Below are 23,632 nucleotides of genomic sequence, written 5' to 3'. Positions count from 1 at the left end.
ATAAAATGTTAATGTTCACAACGTTAATGATAGCAATTCTCTGATGTATATTGAATACGTTTAGATTATTGTATGATGCATTATTTATTTTACAATATGACAGTTTATTTTTTATATTAAATAGGAGATATATTTGAAATCTCTACAGGCATATATTTGATAACCGCATAAACTCTGGCCTATTTCTTTGTGTTTTTGAATCAACCTAAAGGGAAAAAACGATGTATCGTAATGCTTAAATGACTAAATTAAATTGAATTAAATCTTTAAATCAATCCCATCATATTTATTACTATATGTGTATCAATTGTACAGTTTCTTATATAATTGAACCCTAATGTGATAAGTAAGTAGGAATGAAATGCATTGCTATTCTGACTGGAAGGTGAACTCTAGGGCTCCTGATAACGCATTTTATTTAGTCCATTATATCCATCAGGTAGGCCTAGAAATAGAACTGGACACTGAAATTGAAAGGAGGACACTTGGAACTTGGAGTGCGTCTGTTATTTCCAAACAATGGTTTGTATTAGTTTATGCATTCACAAAGACCAAATTCTAAATTGTCGGATGATCCCACACTGGTGTGACGAGAATTCATCCAATAAGTCAGCATTAGGCCTACCTGATAACTACTAAGAACAGTTATCGGCCACGTGTGTAGATAGAAGTGTTTGTTTAACTGCTGCTTTAAATACTACTACCTGTTAGCCTGCCAAATAACCATTGGAACGTTTTTGGATTGTCTAGGTTGGTTCTGTTTAAGCGACCAAATGGTTATAAAACACTGTTCTTTCCTTAAGTATAAGTTACCAACTGGATATAACATACTGCTCTTTCCTTAAGTAAAAAGCACTAAAGGGTTATAAGACACTGCTCTTTCCTTAAGTATAAGCGACCAAAGGGTTATAGCACACTGCTCTTTCCTTAAGTATAAAGGACTAAATGGAAGACACTGCTCTTTCCTTAAGTATAAGGTGCTAAAGGTGTCATAACACACTGCTCTTTCCTTAAGTATAAGGGACGAAAGGGTCATAACACACTGCTCTGTTCTTTGGTCATTATAAGCAACTAAAGGGACTGCTTTCTCCTTTGGTCAGTATAGGGGACTAAAGATTCATAACACATTGCTCTTTCCTTTGGTCAGTATAGGGGACTAAAGAGTCATAACACACTGCTCTCTCCTTTGGTCAGTATAGGGGACTAAAGGGTCATATGACGCATTGCTCTTTTCTTTGCAATTGATTCAGAATCTTTCTCCTAGTTCAGAAGTGGGAGCTATAGGGACATTCCCATGTTTTTCTCATTCTAGATATGGTTAATATTGTAAAGTTCTTTAATAATCAGGGCACCAGATTCAACTTATCTTACCCACAGTTTATTATTGTTGCACTCCGCAGATTACTGCTTTGCATATAAATCTTCCCAAGTTCCCTCTCAAGCCCATTGTTTTGGCAAGATTTTCTATGCTTGATTGAGGTGATGTTATGAATCATCTGCTGCCTGATGTGACTTCAGGACAGCCACAATGACATATTTGAGGTAGTGGCTGGTTGCCAAAAGTTTAATTGCCCAATGTCAATGGGATCAGGATCCTCTTGAAATGTAACTTCTTCAAGGAGTCAAATTATGCTCTTAACTAGTACATAGACTGTATCATCCACTCACTGACTCTGATGATAGACACAAATAACAAACCAAAATAAGCAGGATACTGTACTTTTACGTCTGCAAATGACAAGGATTTGATTACGACACAAGGGGGCACTAGTGCAATATAGAATCGTCTGCATAAATCTATTTAAGTTTAAATACAACTATAAAAGCCGACCTCCATTAATGTAGAAATTATTCAAAGGAAAAATAATTCCTATTTTCCATAATTCAACTACTAGCAGAATTATTTTGCAACCACTCATTTACAATGTTCTTATGTTTCCATTGGACAAAAAAGACTCTTCTTAGCCTACGTATGTTATGATCTTTATGTTTTTGTTGAATTTGATCTAAATACACGCGCCATGTCTCTTTGCAGGCTGCTACACAGTCCAGGCAAGTAGACCAGTATACTAGTAGACGCAACTTATTTCCGCCTGTCAAAGTAGCTGTCAAACAAACCGCTTCGAGCAGCTGCTGCTGGAGGGACGAGGAGCACCAGGAAGTCCTGACTACTGACAGCACTTCGGAAAGTCACACCGACATCTTCAGCGTTGGACTAAATGTGTTGGATAGCGTTCGTTTTTCAACAGCTACACGAATTTAAGTGGTAAGTGTTTGTTTTCTGACAATAATACGAGAATGCGTTGCTGCTGTTCTGCTTGCAGTCTTAGTACTACTATTGAGCCCTGAACCCCTCGCTCATTCACGACACTTCCTCGTGGGTTCAACGAGGTACGCTTTGTTCAAACTAAAAGTGCCCAAACCGTATGGTTTACATGTTTTTTAGTTTCAAGTCGTAGCACGCTACCTTGCTCTGCGACGTGTGTTAAAGCGCGCTGTTGTCCACATTAAGTGCTGCTTGTTTTACACGTCCGTCCGATGCCGTCCGCTAAGTGCGTAGTGTTGGTTTCACTAAAGTACTGTTGGACAGCTGAGGTCTACACCTGGACATCACCATACACCTGGACATTGAAATCATATTGACATATTTTCCTTTATAGTATATCCTGATATGTCGCTTTGGCTTAACGGTTAAGCATAGTATGCCATTGACAGATCATGTTGTTCATACTGCAGGAGGTAATTTTAAACCAGACTGTTCCCGACGGGTTATCATCACGATGTGTATCATAACATTTTGTATGATGGGTTATCTGTGTATCATCACATTGTGTATGACGGGTAACTATCACATTGTGTATCTTACCATCACATTTTCCAAGGCGGCTTATCATCACATTGTGTGTGACGGGTTATCAGCACATTGTGTATCTTCACATTGTGTCCGACGGGTTAAAATCACATTGTCTAGGACGGATTATGATCACATTGTGTATAGTATACTCACATTGTGTAATACGGCTTACCATCTCATTGTATAATAGTAGCCTACTACAATCGCCACACGATGACTCGGTGCTGGTTAATAAGGACATCATGGTAAATAAGGGCATGTATGATGTATAGGGACATATATGTTCAAATAAGGTCATGTATGGTCAATAAGGATGTATCGGCCACATGACACGTCGTTAACCGTTTTTTCTCTTTCAATGTTTCGCGTTATTGTGATCAGAACGATTTTCCCCCGCTGCTTGTTTCAGATCAGTCTCTCAAAAGACCCCGAGTTGGTTCATTTAACATCATAGTCCCAAATACAACAATATACCTTAAACCCGCACTTAATTTAGGCTATACATTTGTAAAATATTATCACTTCAATATTTTTGCTCCGTATTGTATAAATCAAATGTAGGTTAACGTGACGCGCTGAAAATGACAGATTTTGATCAGGGTACTGAAACCCAATCTGGCCAAACATGATGTCATCCTCCAGTGTGTATCGCGCATGAGGAGGAGCTGACAGCCGCGTTCTGGTTCTTATTGTCACAGGATTTGATATGAAGAAAAAGATTGTGTACATCCTCAGAACTCACATATTTGCCAATATGTTCATTGTTAAAAACATTTTTTTAACTAATCATTTGGGCTGAAGTATTACGGCATAGTACAAGCAACGTGTTTGTACAAGAGTAGGTCATCTTTTATCAATTAAGAGTAAATACAATAGGTATGTCTTTCATTTGTTCTGTGACTTTGATTATTAAAAACAGTAGACTATGCATAAATAAGGGGATAGCATTTAAGACACTTCATTGATTGTTCTCTGTGTATTTACTTCTAGTGTTGAAATAGTTGATGAATAATGAATGAATAGCCTGGGTCTATTCATAGACAGTAACAAGATGCTCACCTTTAGAACAGCAAATATGAGCAGATTAATAGGGACAGGTAGGAGCTTCTCATGACAAACACCACTGTGCTATTCATGAATCTGCACAAATCCCATCAAGAATAGGTTGCCTGTTTGCCTTTTGTGTTTGTGTGAATTCACGGGAGCATGAGAACATGGGCACATCAGCTTTTCTTGACCGGTCTGATTTGACTGTCAGAGAGAAAAGAGGAGCGGACTGGAAGACTGTTCCTGCAGTAGACCATGAATCAGAGCAGGAGGTATAAACCAAATTCAGCACCTGGACTTCACTGAACAAGGCTTTGGTTAATCTGATGCTGGATAAATGTGGACTTATTTTTGAACCGCCTCACTTCAGAGGTTCCTTTTCCCAAAAACTTCAGAGGGTGTGAAAAAATCGTAAGAACCGAAAAAGTATAACTTTGGGGAGGTTGTAGATGCAACCAGTGCTTCCATGGACCCTGATCAATGGGAGGAGTCTGATTAGTGGGCAGCCTTGACCTCAATATTCCTGACTTTGCTATTGTTTTACAACTCTTCTTATGTAATGCAGAACAGATTGAAGTGCCAAGTGCCTAGAAGATCAACGTGCAACTACAAATGACTATTGGAAGTGTTGGAGACCATGTTCCACGTTGTGATCATTTACATTTACATTTAGCAGAAAGTATGAGGGTCATGGATGTCGAAGTTACTGATTTACAAAGTGATGTTGTTGAATCCATGACAGAATAACAGTCCTTCTGGTTGGTTGCCAGGCCTACAAGTGGACCATTTTAACATTTAACATCTCATTGTAACAATATGTTCTGGAACTAAATGCACAATTACTTACCTACTTGACTATAAATATATGCCGTTGAAATATATGTGTTAATAGCCTTTGATCACAAGCCTTTGCAGGCTTGTGATCAGTGTCAACCATAGGACTTCAGAGTAATGTTGCAATGCTTTCTCCTGATCTACTTCACCATGCTCCTCAATCCCCTCCAAGGAAGGTCTTGTATTCGTCTTGTCTCTGTTTGTGAGCCACGTGACAACAGGCCCCCCTTTGGAGAAATAGAAGAGAACGATAAAAGTCGCTTGGGTTTTTCAGCCGGTTGCTGCAGCGGTTAGTTGGTTTCGTCAAATATTAAAGCGCTGCTGTCAGGCTTAATGTTCTGCAGTGATCGGGTTTAGCATGTCTAATATAAGAACGGTGTCTGAATGGGTGAGACTTATGCCTAGACCTCCGTTCCCCTGTCCCCTTTTCGTTGCTCCTACTCAAGCAGATGTGCGGTTCACCCGTACGATTATTCAAGACTTTAAAAGACTGGGCTGAGCTGCATGGTTGTAAGATCTGAAGTTTACCACTGAAGGAACACAAATGTTTGGCTAAAGAATAGTGTCCATTCGATTATTAATAACATGTATGTCTCTTCACGCAATACACTATCTATATCTACTTGTGATTATTAAGTTAGAATGTTTTGTCATTAAACCTAAATGTCTTTACAAAATATATTTAAAAGTAGACGTTGAACTCTTATCTTCGGTGAAATTTTCTGAAAACGGGACAAATGCAATAAGAGTTAATGGTTTTTTCCTACATGTTAAAACACACTAGTAGTCAGTGTGTTGTTTGCCCTTCATGTTAGGGGAATTTTTTTTCCTGAAATTCATTTGGACTCTTAATCTGGCCATACTCTTGTTAACCAACCTAAATTCTCCCATGTGACCCCCCCCCCCCTTTTCCTGGACCTCCACAGTCCAATGGCCCCCTGTAGTAGCTTGTATCAGATTAAATGATTGTTCTGGCCTACTAGGCATTCGGAATTGCCTCTGCCTACCTTCATGCGTTGGTCAGACCACACACCCCAGCTCGAGCACTCCGCTCAACTACCTCAGCTGGACGTCTGGTACCGCCATCGCTAAGGGCTAAGCAAAGGTCGATCATCAAAGTGACACCTCTTCTCTGTTTTGGCACCGCAGTGGTGGAACGAGCTCCCTGCTGATGTTAGGACGGCAGAATCGCTCACCAGCTTCCGCAAAAGACTCAAGACTCACTTGTTCAGAGTTCACCTCGACTCTACATAGCCACCCCCTCCCACCCCTTCTACCCACTTATTGTATCTTCCGTCCTGGCACTTAATCTACCCACTTATTGTATCTTGTATGTCCTGGTACTTAATGTACGCACTTATTGTATCTTGTGCGTCCTGCCACTTAATGTACACACTTATTGTATGTCGTATATTCTGGCACTAAAAGAATAAATAAAAAATAGTACTATTTATGTAGCATCTTATCCTTGCTAGCTTTGTTGTATACGGGGAATGGGTTAACCTAGCAATTGTTGGTGCTTGGCACATGGTTCTTTGAACATCCCTACTGTACCGACAGTGATATATTGTTGCTCCTTCTTCTGACCAATGTATTATTATTATTATTATTATTATTATTATTATTAAGTTGCGGGATATATTTATCCTGTACTAAATATGTAGTAATGCAGGAAATGTCTTTAACAGAAATATACAGGCCTTCTGGTTGAATGCCCTTAACCTCTCTATCTTCATTTGTCTTCGAGCTACGAGAAAGAGTGGGCATTTACTCTCATCTACCACGAGAAAAGTGTGAAAGCAATCTTTCTAAATTAGCCCAGCAGCTTGTATAAAACCTGAGTCATAGCCTGTGTGGAGGACTGCATGTCCTCGCTCTAGGTGCCAGAAGCTGGGGCCTAACAGACGTCCAATAAGATGATGGCGTCACAATCACTGTGACCTGTGTGTCTGGGTACTGCTGTTCTATCGCTCAGTGAGCGGCTGACCCGCGACAGATCCCTCAGCATCTCAGTGATTATCTTAATCTCAGGACTGCGCTTCAGGAGCTTTGGGGTGCTGTGCGATGCAGCCGCCTCCCAACCCAGGGACTAAAAAAAATTGTTGTTTGGTTCCGGTTTCCGACCGACCCTGTCAATTTATGTGCGACCCAAATTATTTTATGAGCTTTATAAAAAAAAAAATAATAATAAATAAATTTTTTATGCAAACTATAATTACGTTTTGGTACAGCACCTCTTCATTCTGTACAAGGATGAGCGAATTTTCTCGTTTTTAAATGAAAACAACCTACCTATCATTCGCTGCCGCTGGAAAAAATAAAATAAAAAAATAAAAAAAATTCCCTACCTACCCATGACCTCAACTGACAACCAACAGGAACCAAACTTTTTTTTTTTTTAGGCCCAGCCCACCACATACTGTACTTTGAATCCTGTGCAGACTGACATATTTGTGGTGTTCTCTTCCACATGTAGGGTACACTTTTGCACTTTGCTAGTTCCCTTATTTACTGGTAAGGATAAAGACTTGATATGCTTATGACCCCCTGACATGTGTGAATAAGATGTTGGTGTGAATCACGCAATGTTTCTGTTAGACGGTCTTGGTTACATTTATTTATTTTAGCTTGTCATCATACAAAAACGGTTTGGCAGGTTGGTATTTCCGGATGTGGGGAAGCAACATGAGCATTGTAATTATAGCCCTTTAAAGCACATGTAGGCCTAACTCTGATCATCCGGCCCTGTACATGCCCAAAATCCCCCCTCTTTATTCCCAGTGAAATCTGAGTTGTCTCGCGCCACGTTGAAACTCCGCGGCATCACCAGGGCCAGCATCATCTCTCCATCTGAGACCTCACCATGGCTCACGTGGCTTCATACATCCGCCCACTCCCTGTCTCCTTTCGGGGAGTTCATTTAGCTTGGCAGAATCAGGAATAAAGACCAGGCCTTGTAATATTTTTGGAATCGCATGTTCTCGTTGCTGTAACTGTAACTGAGGCCTTCTTAAAATATTGAAAGAATCATCTCTTGGGCCTACGGTGTGGGTTCCATGCTGCTGCTTTCCCTCCCCTGCACTGAACCTGCTAAAGAAATGACAACGCAGACATCCGGCCTGGCCAGAACTGCGTGTCAGACCAGCTTAAGGTGCATCATCGTGATCGACACGTCCGAGTCTGAGCTAGGGTGATACATCTTGCCAAGGTCGTCTATTTTCGGGTGCTTCTGGTGCCCGTCCAATAACACCAGTACCATGTTCTTTGTGTCTCGTAGGTCCACCGTATTTTCTACTAGCTCAGTATTTAAGAGCATCAATTGTTAACTTTGTCGCTCATTTCTTTTAATCATTTCTGCATGACTGAATCTATATGTAATATACAACAATATGCTAAAGTAAATCCTTTTTTCGTTAAGCATAGATTGTGCATAGATTTTTGTGTACAAGAAGCGAGGATTTGTATATTCAATCCAACATGTAAAACCTAATTCGTCAAGCCCATACATGGAAGCCAACCTGTGTGTGTGTGCATGTTTGTGTGGGTCAACCATAGGATTATTTGAATGTGTCTGAAAAGCTGTTTTTCCTTTCAATTACAGATTGATGTGACGCATTTTACGGTGATGTCACCTTCCTATTTTGCTGAGATAGCAAACAGCCTTTCTGGTCCAGCTGCTTAGGGACCCGACGTTAACACTTGACAATGTATTCATCTGCGGGAGTCCCGGAGTGCGTGCAAAGCCATCTGACCCCCCTTCAAACGAGACATTCAAGCCTCAGCTCAAGCACATCCCTAATGCTCCAACTGGATGGACTCCATGGGGTCAAAAGGAGATTTGCTTCTGATGAATCTGTGGAATGAATTTGAAGAGATGGTGCTGTACTCCCAGCAGAACCAAATCAAGTTAAATTAGGTTGTATTCTAAATCAGCATGAAATCGTATCTGTTCAAATCCCAACAGAATTGTGTGGCTGAAATTCAGTATGGTGTGGCCTTATTCATTTATAATGCATGGCCATTGGCCAGATATAATCTGAGGTTAACCTCCCTCTGTTGATATTGGGGTTGAGCAATAGTAGCTTCAGTCCACAGTTAAGCATTAATACAATCCCTCTTGAGATTATTTTACTCACTCGGTTTGTGATTCATGGAGCTAGCCATAAATAATTTTCAGGATGTTTGTTTACACACTTTCTTGTGAAATAATGGGGGGAATATAAATTAGGATTTGATTTTTCTTTTTTTTGTCACCAGTACATATAAGGATGGATTTGTGAGTCTTGTGAGTCCTTGTGAGTGCCCAAAGCGTGAGCTTGAATAAAACAATACTTCTAATTATAATGTGAAACTCAGATAACTACCACAATCAACCCAGACCCCCCCCCCCCGCCCTCTGACGCTTACTTCTGCTCTCTGCCTACACACACACACACACACACACACACACACACACACACACACACACACACACACACACACACACACACACACACACACAGATGAAACTGCTGTCATTTGGTTATGATTCTCTTATCCGATTAGGATTATTTCAGAAAGTTAAAATGCTTTCACACAAGTTACTTGGCTATTTATTGCAGCCTGCCTGACCTGTGTCAACTGTCACTGCCTGGGAGAAGAGGAAGTTGAAGATTGACAGTTTTCTGAGAAGGGTGCCGGTCGGCCATTGCAGTTTGCCTTGCCCTAGGCGTTCTTTACATTTATTCGGCAGTTGCTTTATCAATGGTTGCTCAACTCTCTTTAGGGGTAATCAAGGTGAAATTTATTTCAAAGACCTTGTCACTGAATATATTTGAAAAACAAAACAATGAGCCATACTCGTGCAATAGATTACAAGATGCCATTACACAACATCATCTGGGACAGCAGAGCTACAGTTTGTAATTCTTAATCATATTGTGAGGTCTTCTTTCTGAGCCACGAGCCACTCTCGTTTTATTTATATGCAAGGCTCTACTCAGAGTCAAGTACTGGCAGTTTTTTTCTTTCCTCCACAAACAAATATGTACAGTACAAAGGAGATTTACCCAATGAATTATGGATTGGCTGAACACAGGAACATGAGCATGGTGTCTGCTCGGGTTGTGAGTGCTGGGCTAAAGAAGCCAACATTGGTATTTCGAAGTGTCCAGGCCCTTGCCCAAATCTCATCTCCAACTCCAACACATTCCAAATGCATAATACCCTGTGTTCCACAATACGAGGGTTGAAGAGGACGACAATGACAATAGGGTTAGGAATTGTGTTTGGTGATATTTAGGATACATATTTCTTTTTTCAAAGATGGCCATTGAAAGATTACTTCCATAATGTAGCCCCCGCTCTATACAGGGCCAGTTACCCAGCTTGTAATGATCCTGCTACCAAGCAGCTGTCAACGTGATAGAAATAACATGATAGTAACCAGAACTATCTTTAATAGAGCCTGAAGGTGTTTAAGGCTTGATGCTTTAGATGTAGAGCTGCATAACAATGCACATGACATTTCTTATCCAATCAAACTATGCATATGTTGCCTGAATACCAGTCTGGGATACCTTGTTTTGTGACTTACTGGGCACTTTAATTAAAGATGTAGCCTGCTTGGCATTGTGTGTGTCTTGTTTGAGTTGAATGCTGGCACCAATAATTAGTCATACATGTTTTGGAGTTTATTAAGACTACATTCATCTAAATGTGCGCATGTTAGCCGCTAAGTACTGTACTTAGGCTTATGGTTAAAGGAGAACCGCCTTGTACATTGGCTTGCATTAGGTGACTCCCTCTATAGTTCAAACACATGCTACTGCATGTGTAACCTCTGAATAGCTGATATATTTATTTAAGTTGTCACCTGCTGATTAAGTGCTGATTCGACACACCTATCCTCTAATTGCAAGTGAATTGAATAGACTGTAAACGTCCCTTCAATTCAGAAACAGTTACCAAGCCCCAGAAAGAAAACACCTGAAAGCATTTCCTAAAGGCCATATATGACTCAGCAAAGATATGCACAGAAAAATCACATTGTCACCTACAATTATTTCATACTTTTATTATTTATTTTGAGGCTAACGGAAACATCTTGATGCATAATGCATTGTCATACATGTAATGCCCTATGGTTGCCCCCATTAGTGAAGATCATGAAGCTATTTGAGGGCAAGCCGTTCATAAATGATTTATTTATTAATTTGTTCAGGGAATCCGTTTTCTTTTATGCCATACTACGGAGGGGGTAGGGGGCTCATTTCTGTGCACTGAATTAATTCCCAAATTAATTGCAGGCAGACTTAACGGGGGATAAAAAGCTGAAAAATCCTAGGGCCTAACACCCATGGGTCCACTCCCACTCCCTGTAAACACCAGTGATGATGTACATAATTTATACAGTCAGTGTGCGTATTTGAAGAAGAAGAGGAGGCAAAGCACAAGGGAAATGACTCATTGGCCTAGATGCATGTTTCCTTTTTAGAGTTTCTCTGCATGATTTAATCTCTTGCTCGTTCCCTCATCCTCTCTGCTGGTTGAGGATATCCTACGTCTTTAACAAGGAAGAGTCAAGTTAGGCTAAGAGATGTGCACTTCCGTTTTAACTAGCTATTGCCTACATATAGCCACATTTACACATACCAGTACTTTCACAAGCATTGTATGTAGGCATACCACATCCACCAAATGCAGTGTAGTGTGGCCTCTTCTGGCATTTGGTTGATCAGATGAGAATAATTGAGGCATTCTGTCCTGAGACGGTCTGAAATGCTCCAAACCTCCCTTTTTTGTCCTTTTTCCCTCCAACATAAAAATCACATGCTTTTGAATAAAATGGTTCCCAGCGCCCTGGGAGTCCTTGCTATAAATGTAACGGTGAATCATAGTGTCCTCCTCATCACTGTCCTGAAATTGGGTATGACATCATTGTTGTCTGATGAAGAACATCGTATTTTTAGGTTAACAGAGGTCCTCATCCTGTGTAGTGTGGATGTCTCACCTGGGTGCCTTGCTCAGAGAGGTTGACCTATACCAGCAGGTAGGCAGACCTCATCCACGTCATGCTGGTTGACAGTAGCCAGGGGCCGAACCGATGATTGACAATCGCCATCGATATCTTATAGATTTATAGGTTGATTGGTCATCTCCAATTCTGGTTATTTTAGATACAAAACTCAGAGCAAAATCCGTTATTTAGGATTAAATAAAACTGCAATTTGAGACATTGTGTGTGTATCCCTTACTGAAAGTAAATCTGGTAGTGTGACTAAATTGTATTGTGTCTGTTTTTTTTGTGACGATAAGCTACTGTGATCAGCAAAGTCAACCAATAGCATGATGTGAGTGTGTATTTAAAACATCAATTAAACGATTGCAAACATCATAAATTCCATGACGTGGGTGTGTATTATGAAAATCATCATCAATCTATCACTCAAGGACATCTTTTACAAGGCATTGTTTAGACCGTCCTGCTTTATTTCATATGGCCTGTGCTGGATAAAATCTTGCCCCATCTGGTACTCGGGCCATTAAGATGCTTATCTTAGAATAGAGTCCCTTCTATCTTCATGGAAAATGGTCTAACCTGTAACTTAGAAACAGCAACGAGTTGCACAATATGTTTTTGTGAATATGCAGGTACATGTCTTTTACACACAATTTGGTTGGTGCTGAATATTCTCAGTTTGGTCACAAATAATACTTTTATCACACTACACCCGGAAATGTTTGTATAAACTCTAGATTTAAACAAACATGGCCACCGTCCTCAGTCCCCCGATTGAAATATTTACTGATATTTTTTGTACTTGGAAACTCATTGCCATTTCTCTCCAAACGCCTCTTGGTTACAGGTTAGAAGCATTTCCTGTGGAGTTATATGGGACTCTATGATGAGATTAGCATGTCAATGGCTATGGAGTACCAGTTGGGACTAGATGAACTCAACATTACAAGAGAGCCTCAGAGAAGAATAAGACTGTTGTCCTGGGTCAGCAAACTCCCTCTGTCTCTCAGGATGATCCGTAGCTAAGCACTAAATGAGGGGAAACTTGACTCTCCAGATCGCCCTAGTTTGCTTCTCATGAAGTGGCGAAAGCCATGATCCCGTGAGGGCAGAGTCAGCGTGACTCCGCTGTTCCCCGCACCGGAGCTTGTGCCGGGCTTGTGCCATCACTGCCTGTCTGTTCATTTGTCTCTCTTCAATATTTTATGCCACAAAACTCTACATGCGGCTTCCCCTCCCTCTTCCCCTGCACGATGCATGCTACAGAGCATGCAAGTATGTTTCCATTCATCTTGCCACCGCTCTCTGATGAGAAAGTCCTGTTGGGCATTGGAGCTGTGTTTTTTAAATGGCACTAGCCAAAGCTCCTCCCCCCTCACCTGTTTGTTCGTACACAGATACACGTCCACATTCCTCTAATATGCACTACCACACACATCCATCACATCCCTCTGTATGCACTACCACGCACATCCATCACACCCCTCTGTATGCACTCTACCACACACATCTACACTACCCTCTCTATGCACTACCACACACATCCATCAAGCCCCTCTCTATGCTCTACCAAAAACATCCACATCTGTCTTTGTCTATGTGTGATCTATTCTATTCTATTCATGTTGCCTAATATTTATTGCATGCATGTTGACACCTTTGCGAAGCTAGATGGTTCAGCTTGCAGGCACTTGCTTTGATGTCAATGGCATAGTTACGAACAACCCAACACGAGGTCACTAAAATACATGTATTTCAATGCATAGTATGTATTTCAATGTCAACGTGCGCATTGATCTTGGCAGAAGCACAACAGTTAATATGGAGGCTGAAGTGCCAGACGCGACACAGTGGGTGTAAATCATGGTTAATCCATGCAGGCTACTCACGTGTCCTCAATCCTACACACCCCGTTGCTCTTCACTCTCACAGCCACACTCTGTACCACACCATTGAGGCCTACTTTGTATTAGTGCATGTGTTTCGCATGCCTTTCTTTTCCCTAGCAATCCTTTTGTATTGGTGCAACAATGCCAGATTTATTCGCCATCTTGTTTATCTTCCAATCAATCTTTTGTTGCTTGAAGCCTTTCTGTGATTGGTTAAGGCTTTACGCTTCTGCAGATATGATGAAAATCAGTATGTTGTAATCTGAGTGTTTATGGCCTTGTCAAACGTTCAAGCCCCACTCAGAGGTCAGGAATATTTCTAAGAGTTTAAAAGTTCATTGTTTTTTAAGCCTAGTTTTCTATAGGGCCTATCTTTTTTTTTTGTTGAACTGTCCCGCCAAAACACGAGAGAAGGCAAGGACATAACAATATTTAGAACAATAAAATGTGGCTTCTGTTATTGGTACTGTTAATTGGGCAGCAGTGGCTCAGAAGGTTAGATCCCATGCTCTTCCTAGCTAAGTGTTGTTGGAACTATAATTTTCAACAGTTGTAATATGCTTTAGAGGGGACACAGGTCTGAAAAGGGCTACAATGCAATGAATTGATAATTGACTTGCATGTAACCCCTGGTTTGGAAGTCCTGAACATGAGCTTAACCTAGCAGGCCAACATTAAAACTGATAGTAAGAGGAGGTATTGCTATTCAGCAATATCTCTCTTTATGGAGGTCTGATTGTTTGGAGTAAAAATACACTGCTTTGTTTATGGAGTTACCAGCTAATATCGTCTGTCTGTCCACGCAGTGAGTTTTTGGCCCTATCATATTGATGCAGTCTGTTGTTCTCATCTCATCTCAATTTGTTTGTTCCTAGATGGACACACCCTGCTCCCACCTGTGGTTATGACCTTTATATGGACAAACCTTTACCTTGATCGATTCTGCACTCCTCCCTCCTTTCTTTCATGTTCTATAAAGCCGTGTGTATCTTCTTGATATAACCCAGACCATATACCCGAACAATATGAGATGCACTCCCAGTCTGGAATCGTTAAATTTAGTAGAATATTTTTTTGGCAATTCTCTTTGTCTTATTTAGTCTCCATTGAACCTTTTCTACAGGTTGATTTGGCACAGTAGATAATGATTCATATTGACTGGTCTTTTTTAACACTTATTAGCCTATTTTATTTTCAATCCTGTTTAACCCATGAGTTATTATTATAAGTGAAATATACCAACTGAAATAGCTTCACTGGAAAATGAAACACTTACTAGAATGGCATAACACAATAAGTCAATCTAATGGCAATCACGCTCTTGTCAAAACTGTAACGGCACAACTTCCCCCCTACTAGACTCGTCACTCATACTATGCTGAGCCAACAGGATTAGTGGGCATGATGTGCTAGGTCGACAGCACCACCTTCATCACATCCATTTAGCCGTGAAGGACCTAAATCTGAGTGCATTGTTCTGTAGTCTACATTTGCAAATGCTGGTTATGATTCTGTGGTACTTTTCTATGTTAAACGATAAGTTAACATCTATGCAATCACCAGCCCTGGGGTCAACATGGGGATTTATTTATAATTAGCTGGACCACATGGTGGGACACGCAAACACAAAAAATACCGCAAAATGTCCCAGATTACCCAGGATGTTTTTAATATCTTGTAGGGGGACGTCTACTCCACATGTGTGTCACACACGTTGACTCACTGGACATTCACACACACTGTGTGTGAATGTCCAGTGATTCATTTAGAGGAGATCGTACCTCCAGGTTAAAGGCTTCTAAAATTATTAATCTTTCCTGCTCGCAGCCTTCACTCCCCCACCAGTATGGTAAAGATAAGTGAAAGATTGTGAACAACTTGTTGCAGTGCAAATCCTGCTTTTCGAAGGATTCTTTAAAATGACATCCAAGTCACCAAAATTGGTCATGGCTTATTTCTTTAATTAGTGACTAAGCAAGTCGAGCAATGCAAAAATGTGTTGTCTTCTTAGTTCTGATACTTACATATAAGTATCAGAATATTTTTCTCTTAGGCCTACTACCATCCGACATTAAACATGAGGAAATCAACATATTAATACCTTCATGTCTGTTTTTATCTCTCTTCCTGGGTTTGCTTTTTTACCCTCAAACACAATCATGAACGCACGCACGCACACCCATACAGATTTAATGCTGTGAGTGTGGTAGCCCATTAATTCATGTAGTTATTTTTCTCATGTTCTCTAATCTTTAGCATGTGAATGGCATACATACATTACATATATGTTTTTTCATTTTTTTTTTTCACAGTCGGTCACACAGTATGCACACAAAATCCATCTGTATTTATGTATGCATTCAATCATATTAATAGGTATTCATTGTTATCTCTATATTGGACACTTGCAAAGTCTCTTGTGTCTGCATGTGTAAATGCAACCCACACCTCGCCATGGTTCCTCAAGACAAGTCTGGAAAGGCTGTTTCCCCTGAGCTTGGGCTTCCATACGGAAAGTGTGTGTGTGTGTGTGTGTGTGTGTGTGTGTGTGTGTGTGTGTGTGTGTGTGTGTGTGTGTGTGTGTGTGTGTGTGTGTGTGTGTGTGTGTGTGTGTGTGTGTGTGTGTGTGTGTGTGTGTGTGTGTGTACTCGTGACGTGTGTAGATCCCCGTTATACTTCTACTTCTCTCTATTTCTTATGCTTCTGTTTTTGTGTGTGTGTGTCACTGTCTCCTTAATGCACTGAAAACATGTAGTCTAATGGGACCCACATGCTATTAGTGTGTTCATTTAGAATGGGCCTGTATAGGAATTAATGAAGATTATATTATCCGCCTGGTTAATGATCGGATCTGTTATGTTGAATTATAGTTGTCCCACTATTTTCCTGACCCTCACAAGTAATCAGAATTGGCTTGCCTTTTCTAGTGGATGGTAGTAGTTTGTGGTAAAGATTAATTTAAAGATCAGATAACAAGTTGACACCTCAGCTTTATTCAATACTGAGATCGATAGTTACTGTTATTGCGCCATTATCAGGCAGCTGTGTTGAGATCATGGAATAATCAAACATGCACCTTTTTAAAGGCATGGCCTGCTTTCCAATGGTAACTTTTAATGAGTGCCGGTGGTGACGGTGGGGTGGCAGAGAAGAAAAACCTCTGGTTGCATAATTGTTTTGGTATATGGGTCATAGAGTGTGAATGAATACGTCATGAGGTCAGAACTGTAACTGTAAACCGCAGCAACAAAGGCCAATAGGATGGAGAAAAACATTGTTTTGCTAGTTAAAATCCCGGGCATTATGTAAGCATCGCAACAACCCGTGGCTATTTCTGTAACTCATTTCTTACCACTGTCAATGAAAGTTTCTTTAAGGCTAATCCTGAATTTGTAAATGCAACATGGGAACTAATTTTTAAAAAGCTACCGTTAGCGAATGGAGCATGTTTTAATTCTGCCATAATCCACTGACACCTGTGTGAGTTTGTGGTGTGTCTCAATGACGTCGCTAAACTCTGGCGAATCGAGCCTTCAGAATCTCTAAATCCCACTTTGTTTGGGTTGCATGAAAAGTATGACAGTCACTACTAAAATAAAATACTACACCATGGAGCCTGCAGGATAACTTGAACACACCTTTTAGCTTTTCCGTGCTTTTCTATCTCTGGATTTTCATCCCGGGGGATTTAAAGCAGCACTTTTCAGATAATAAAATAATCTACACCACACCTCCCAATCTTATGAATCATTTCAAGCCCCATCGGAAGGACCTTAACCCTCTAAAGTTACCAAACCTTTGCCTTTCTTTTTCAAACTCTTTTTTTCTCTGCAAATGGTTCTAAATGGCTTTACACTGAAAACATCAAACCATATTCGGACAGCTGCAATTTGTTTCTTATAGCCATTAACATTACAACCAAACAGAAATAAACAATGCAAATAAATGTGATGTACAAAATCTCAAGTCTCATGATGTGATGTACAAAATCTCAAGTCTCAATTTGCTCCAGTAGCTGATCTTCGACCACTGATACTTTCTTTTAAAGGGGAGTTTAACCAAAAATCCATATATCTTTCATATGTCATATGTGATTTTCAACATAGTAATCTATTTAATTTTGTCACTGTTCTATGTCCAGTGCCAACCAGTTTGTGTACGTTCTACTCTCAAGTTGCGTTCTTTTCGTGACGTCGGACAGACTGCGGTTGATGTAGATGGCCATGTGCGAGAGAGGGTTAAGCTTTCCAGACAATTACTGTATTGCCAAGGCGTGTGGTACCTGTCCTATGCAACATCGCTCATAAACAACGATGGTAGTAGCTTAAAAAAAGTATGCATGGGTCTTAAACGATGGGATAATGCCCTATCCCCCCTCCTTCCTAGATTCCCAAAACTCTTTAATCTAATAGTCTTAGAATTGGAGCTTAAACAGGGGGTTTACTTACACTTTAAAGTACATCACTACCACACATATATAAAAATGCTGCATTAGAACTTCAACTCTGTTGGTTCGAACGCATTGGAATTTCATTATTGTGGAAGCTGAAGTATTGACACAACGGTGTATGTGATTCAGGAACATAAAGTTGAATCTCCTTCCAATGACAAGCCTACACACATCTCAGTGGTGGAGTCATTGTTAGCATTGCAAGCACTGCCGTACATGTGCCTACCTGTGTAACCAGAAACTGAGAATCCCTTCTCTGATTCACCCCTCTGTCTGGCATTGTTTCAGCTATTCCTCTCAATCCTCTACATGCTAGTTCTCCCTGGGCTCAGAATGTGTTCAGAAGTATGGAGGTTAGTTTGTTTATGTGTGCATTTGTCTGACTGTCTTGCTCCTCTTATTGATGTCTGCTTCTTCCCCAACTTTGTTCTCCTGTCCACATTCCCTGCTTCTATTGCTCCATTGTTGTTATTGTGAGTATTATCAAAGAGTCAAAGGATCTTGTGAACGTTGTTTTTTAAAGGTGCTCAGCTGAATAATGAATGTTTAATATTATTATTCTTCCATTTCTCCATCATGACGTCTCTGTCTGACTGCCCCATCAACCCGTTTTTTTTTTTATGTTGTTGCTGCTCCATCTCCATTTGCTGTTGTCTTCCTCATAACAACTCAATGCTGTCTGGCATATTATCCTACACTGGGTTTGATTAACCAAGCCATCGGTTGGTACGATGCAACCCATTGGTTGAAAGTGAATGGCTTTCCCCCTGGAGGATATGCTGATGTGGTGCAGTACACGTGTGGAATCGGATCCATTGAACTTAAACTGACCCAAGGACCCCGAGGGAGGGTTCATGATTCAGGGTTCATGATTCTAATTGTCTAATTGACTCAAATGGAGATGTCTTCGTTTGATGAGTGTGCTGTGCTCTGTGCATTTAACAATGAAAATTCCTATTTAGGTGGTTCTTATGTCTGTTCGTTGTCCGCAGGGGACTCTGCCTTTCCTCCATGTCCTTCCTCAAGCTCCATCGCAAGGGAAAAGTAGTCCGCAGAGAAGGAGTAGGGAGTGGACGAGTGAGGACAGAGGGTTAGGGGAGGGAGAGGAAGCGTGAGGAGAGATGTGGCCACAGCTCTCCCAGAGGCTCCTGCAAGCGTCAGTTTGTGTTATAAATCATTCAGGGACACTCGCCGGGCAGCACAATACATTTTTATCCCCCCCCACCCCTCCCCTCTCCATCTCCTCTTTTATTATTGAAAGCGGTTCCCCTCAACACCCAATCTGCCACTTGGCCCGATGAGAAAGAGGGACGGGGATGAAAGTAATGAAAACAGAAGGACTGGCCCTCATTGGATACCGTGGCAGAGGGGAAGCGATGGGTAGTGGCGTGGCACTTATGTCGATATTAAACCAGGAAGTAATCAGCTCATGCAGAGGTCACATGGTTTCCCACATGTTGTACAGTGTGTGTGCGTGTGCGTGTGCGTGTGCGCGTGCGCGTGCGTGTGCGTTACCTCCCCATCTGCTTTTCAAGTGGTGCAGGGCCCAGTCGCCGCCAGCGTTCCATTGTCACAACAATAGCTCAGCGTTGACATGGGTTTTTGTGTACGTGTTTGTGTGAGATGTTCCGATATAATTTTTTCCTTCCCGATACCTATTCTGAATAAATACCAATACACACAGGATCTAGCTGTATGTATCAGCTAGATGCTGATGTTACTAGCATTGTAGCTACTAATAGCAGTTTTTCTTATTGTAGTGTTTTCTTACGATGACGGTAATGTATAGCTTGTTCACTTCATATCTAGATCAGTTCCATTTATAATCTATAATGATAAATAATATACATTTGTATTCTTGTAGCTAAGCGTGAGCATCCATGTTTTCCGACTTGGTAGCTCGACGCATGTAGGTCAGAGATGACGCGTTTCCCATTCCGACTTTCAACCTCCAACCATTAATGAATGCAGCATAATACGTGTAGGTGTTTGTGATGTTCTCTGTCTGTACAGTAAATTGGCTCGTCACGTGATGGTATCGGATCGGCGCATGGACTTAATCTGTTTTATTTATGAATTTATAGCTTTCTCCTTTTGTATGAAGTTGTTTTCTCATGTATTGTGTGTGCCTCTATGAGCTTGCACAAACTTTACCTGTGTCGCCCTATTTAGTCACATTACCATTCGTAAAAGTTATAGTGCCCGTTTATGAGAATCACCGCTAACACATTAAGGGCATTTTGATAACATAACATGCTGACAGACGATAGAATGGTATTAATAATGAGGGTGACCTATTTACACAGCACACACACACACACACACACACACACACACACACACACACACACACACACACACACACACACACACACACACACACACACACACACACACACACACACACACACACACACACACACACACACACACACACACACACAGTGTGTCTTAGATTCCAATACTCTTCCTTTCTCAAACATGCTAGCTCAATGTGACAATATCTTTTGCCATACTTATGCCTTTGATAGGTAAGGGCTTTATGATATTGAAACATTGTTTTGGCAGGATCTCAGCAAGGGAAACGTGCGTACACACACACACATGCTAACACACACAGCAATCCCAGCCTCAGAGCTCTAATCGCTCTCTCTGTCTGTGTGTCTGTGTAAAATCCTAGCAGTAGTGTGGACTAGATTATTACATAATTTCTCTCTCTCCCTCTTGTACCGATATATAGTTCTTCACAGATCTTTGTGACTCACTCTGGCAGGATTCAGAATTTTTTTTAATGTTTGATTAATGCTGAACAGTGTATGACTCCCAATGTCTTCTTAATTCATGTTCCTGCCTAAAGCTGGGAGAGGAGGGGGGGATGCTGGTATAAGCTTCTAATGCCGCACACACACACACGCACACGCACACGCACACGCACACACACAGTGGTGTCCAGAGAGCAGAGTGAGAGAAGGAGAACTGTCCGCTCCATCCATCTGACTGTAACACGTTGCTCTCAGCGCACGACTTATGTATGCATGCGTAGACTTCTCTCTAAGTCATATCGTTCGTGGCTTGGCTATCCGAACAAATCCACCATCCTCTAGCCTCACTCTTCTTTCTCTCATTTTCTGTCTCTATATCTTTTTCTCGTTTTGATCCTCCTTCAGATTCAAGAAATGTCTCAATGTGTGTGTTATCGTGCATGTACTGTCCCCCCCACTTCCACCGCTAGCTAAACGCTGGTCTGGTGATCTGATTTGTCCTTGTGGGTTTGATGATTGTAATGTTCACAAGCCTTATGGGTTTCCTCCGACCAGGGCTCGTGGACATTAATTAATGATGGAAGCACAGGCATGGATGAGGTGTGTTATGTGCCCATGAAAACCGTGGACCATCAAAATATCCCATAGGATCTGTTATAGGATCCCTCACCATAACACCCTCCTATTGGTTCAAGGCAACATATGGATGGGTGTTATAGACACACACACACACACACGTACACGCACACGCACACGCACACACGCACACACACTTTGCTGGGATCTCTGTGTAGTGCCAGCCTTACAACCTGTTGATGCCACATTACATCACCTCACACATCAGAGAGGGGCTTTAGAGCGGTACGCTGTGAGTCCCCAGAGGAAACATGTGACTCTGTTCGTTTGCTCCATTTTTATCTACATTCCTCACTCATCCAGCTCTTCCATTTGCTTTTAAAGGCATGCTGAAATCTCTCTTGCATGTCTCACGCTCTCTCTCGCTCTCATATGTATGTATAAATCCTTTACGACTACTTCCTCTAGGCTCTATTAAATCATTGTATCTCTGTTGAACCTTCATGTGTTCATCTCGACTATGATGGGCCTTATTCTAATCGACGTTCCCCTCTCCTTGATTTCATTTTAGCTCATCGGGAGAGCTAGACAGACAGGCTGATGCAATCGGATATACTGTGGGACAAACAAACTGTTCAAACAAGCAGATACACATATAACAAAATATTTATTTTTTCATTCTTGGGTCCAGTAGATCATGGACCCAAGTTGTTGGTTCCGTGTTTACCCCATTTATATTTTTTCTCTCTGAATATTTGTGATGAACGTGACCTCTTGTATCATCCCCAACACAAGGCTGATGGAATGCCCTTGATGTGATCGCATACGAACAAATCGTTATTTTTTTTATTGAACCGAGGTTGCATTCCAGCTGCAGGCCTATGTGTACATGCGCTTGGCAATTCTTTACTATACTGTAGTTGTGAAACCTCGCACCTTTTTCTTCGCACCTACTTGCAACAAATATCTGTTGATGTCTGCCTGGAGCAGGAGATGCATGGAAGCTAAACACATTGCATGTGTGATTTTTATAATTATGTCAATGGGTATACAAGGCAACCTTGTCTAATTTTAACAAATGGGTAACTTTTGATTTCAAGCCTATGAGAAGGGGAGAAATACATTTTGGGTGGCATTCATGTAAGACCTTTTTTCTATACCGGCTCATCCAGTTCTGGTCTGCCCCACAACCGGAGTAGCCTACCTTGTGTGTGTATACGTACAACACCTTGTATTATTGTTTAAGTGTCCTAGATGAAGATAATACATCAAGGATCAGGTCGGCAAGTTTGAACAGAACAAAGGCCTGCTTGAGGATAGATAACAATTCAAGACTTGATTTAGTCTCCAACATCTCTGTTTAAAACTTGCCAAACTAGTTCATGTTTGTGTCCTATTCATAATGCCCCCATGTCCGATTCAACAGAATTGGTTCAGTTTTAAAACTCCCCTCCTTGTTGCCTCTTGATATGGAGTCTCAATGTAAGCAATCATCATTTTAAATGCTGGAATCTGCTAAAAGTATAAAGCAGCAAAATGGCTGTAACAACTTCCGACGTATGAAAATGAAGTTTGCGAGACCAAAAGGATGGCATCCGAGAGCACCGTTCTTGGACCACCCGACCACATCGCCGTTGGGGCGTTGCCCGTAAAGGCCTGTTCTGCTCAGTCCCAGGAATGATTCCCCAGGGGAAAAAAATCCTATCAAGCAGCAGTACTTTGAAAGCTACTGAAAGAGTGGAGAGAGGAACAAGTCATTGTGCGCCTCCAGCCAGTCGAACACCTTGCCCGCTTATGGGTCACTTCTTCTTGAATCAGGGGTGTTTGGACTACGTTTCAGCGGTGGGGGGGCTCCAGGTGCAGCAGCACAGCTCTCCTCTGCTGTTGTGTATGCAGGACAGGGGGGAAGGTGTATTTGAGGTCTGCATGATGGCTGGGTTTGCTGTAAGAGCAGGGGGCTCAGAATGATGCTGATGGTTAGTGTCTGAGCCTGTGTGGCCATGTGTCTTACTGTCTCAGCCTATACGTCAGCCCGCCTTGCATGGGGCCGGCCTGTGTGCACGGTTGTTTCACGGTTGAGACTGGGACAGGAAGTGCGTGTGTGTGTGTGCGTGTGTGTGTGTGTGTGTGTGTGCGTGCGTGCGTGTGCGTGCGTGCGTGTGTGTGTGTGTGTGTGTGTGTGTGTGAGTGAGTCAGTCAGTGGTAAGGCTAACCCTAGTA

General features: G+C 41.5%; 1 protein-coding gene across 1 annotated transcript in view; it reads left to right on the top strand.

Moving 5' to 3' along the window:
• The first annotated feature begins 2,091 nt into the window (after positions 1–2,091).
• The window catches only part of taok3a (TAO kinase 3a), a 52,842-nt gene continuing 31,301 nt past the window's right edge, over positions 2,092–23,632 (top strand). Inside the window, exon 1 of the mRNA XM_060054718.1 lies at positions 2,092–2,266. The gene's annotated coding sequence lies outside the window, so the exon portion shown is untranslated. The remainder of the gene's footprint in view (positions 2,267–23,632) is intronic.

This window comes from Gadus macrocephalus, chromosome 6 (assembly GCF_031168955.1).
Source record: "Gadus macrocephalus chromosome 6, ASM3116895v1".
Classification (NCBI taxonomy): Eukaryota; Metazoa; Chordata; class Actinopteri; order Gadiformes; family Gadidae; genus Gadus; species Gadus macrocephalus.
This window is presented reverse-complemented; position numbering and strand designations above follow the sequence as displayed.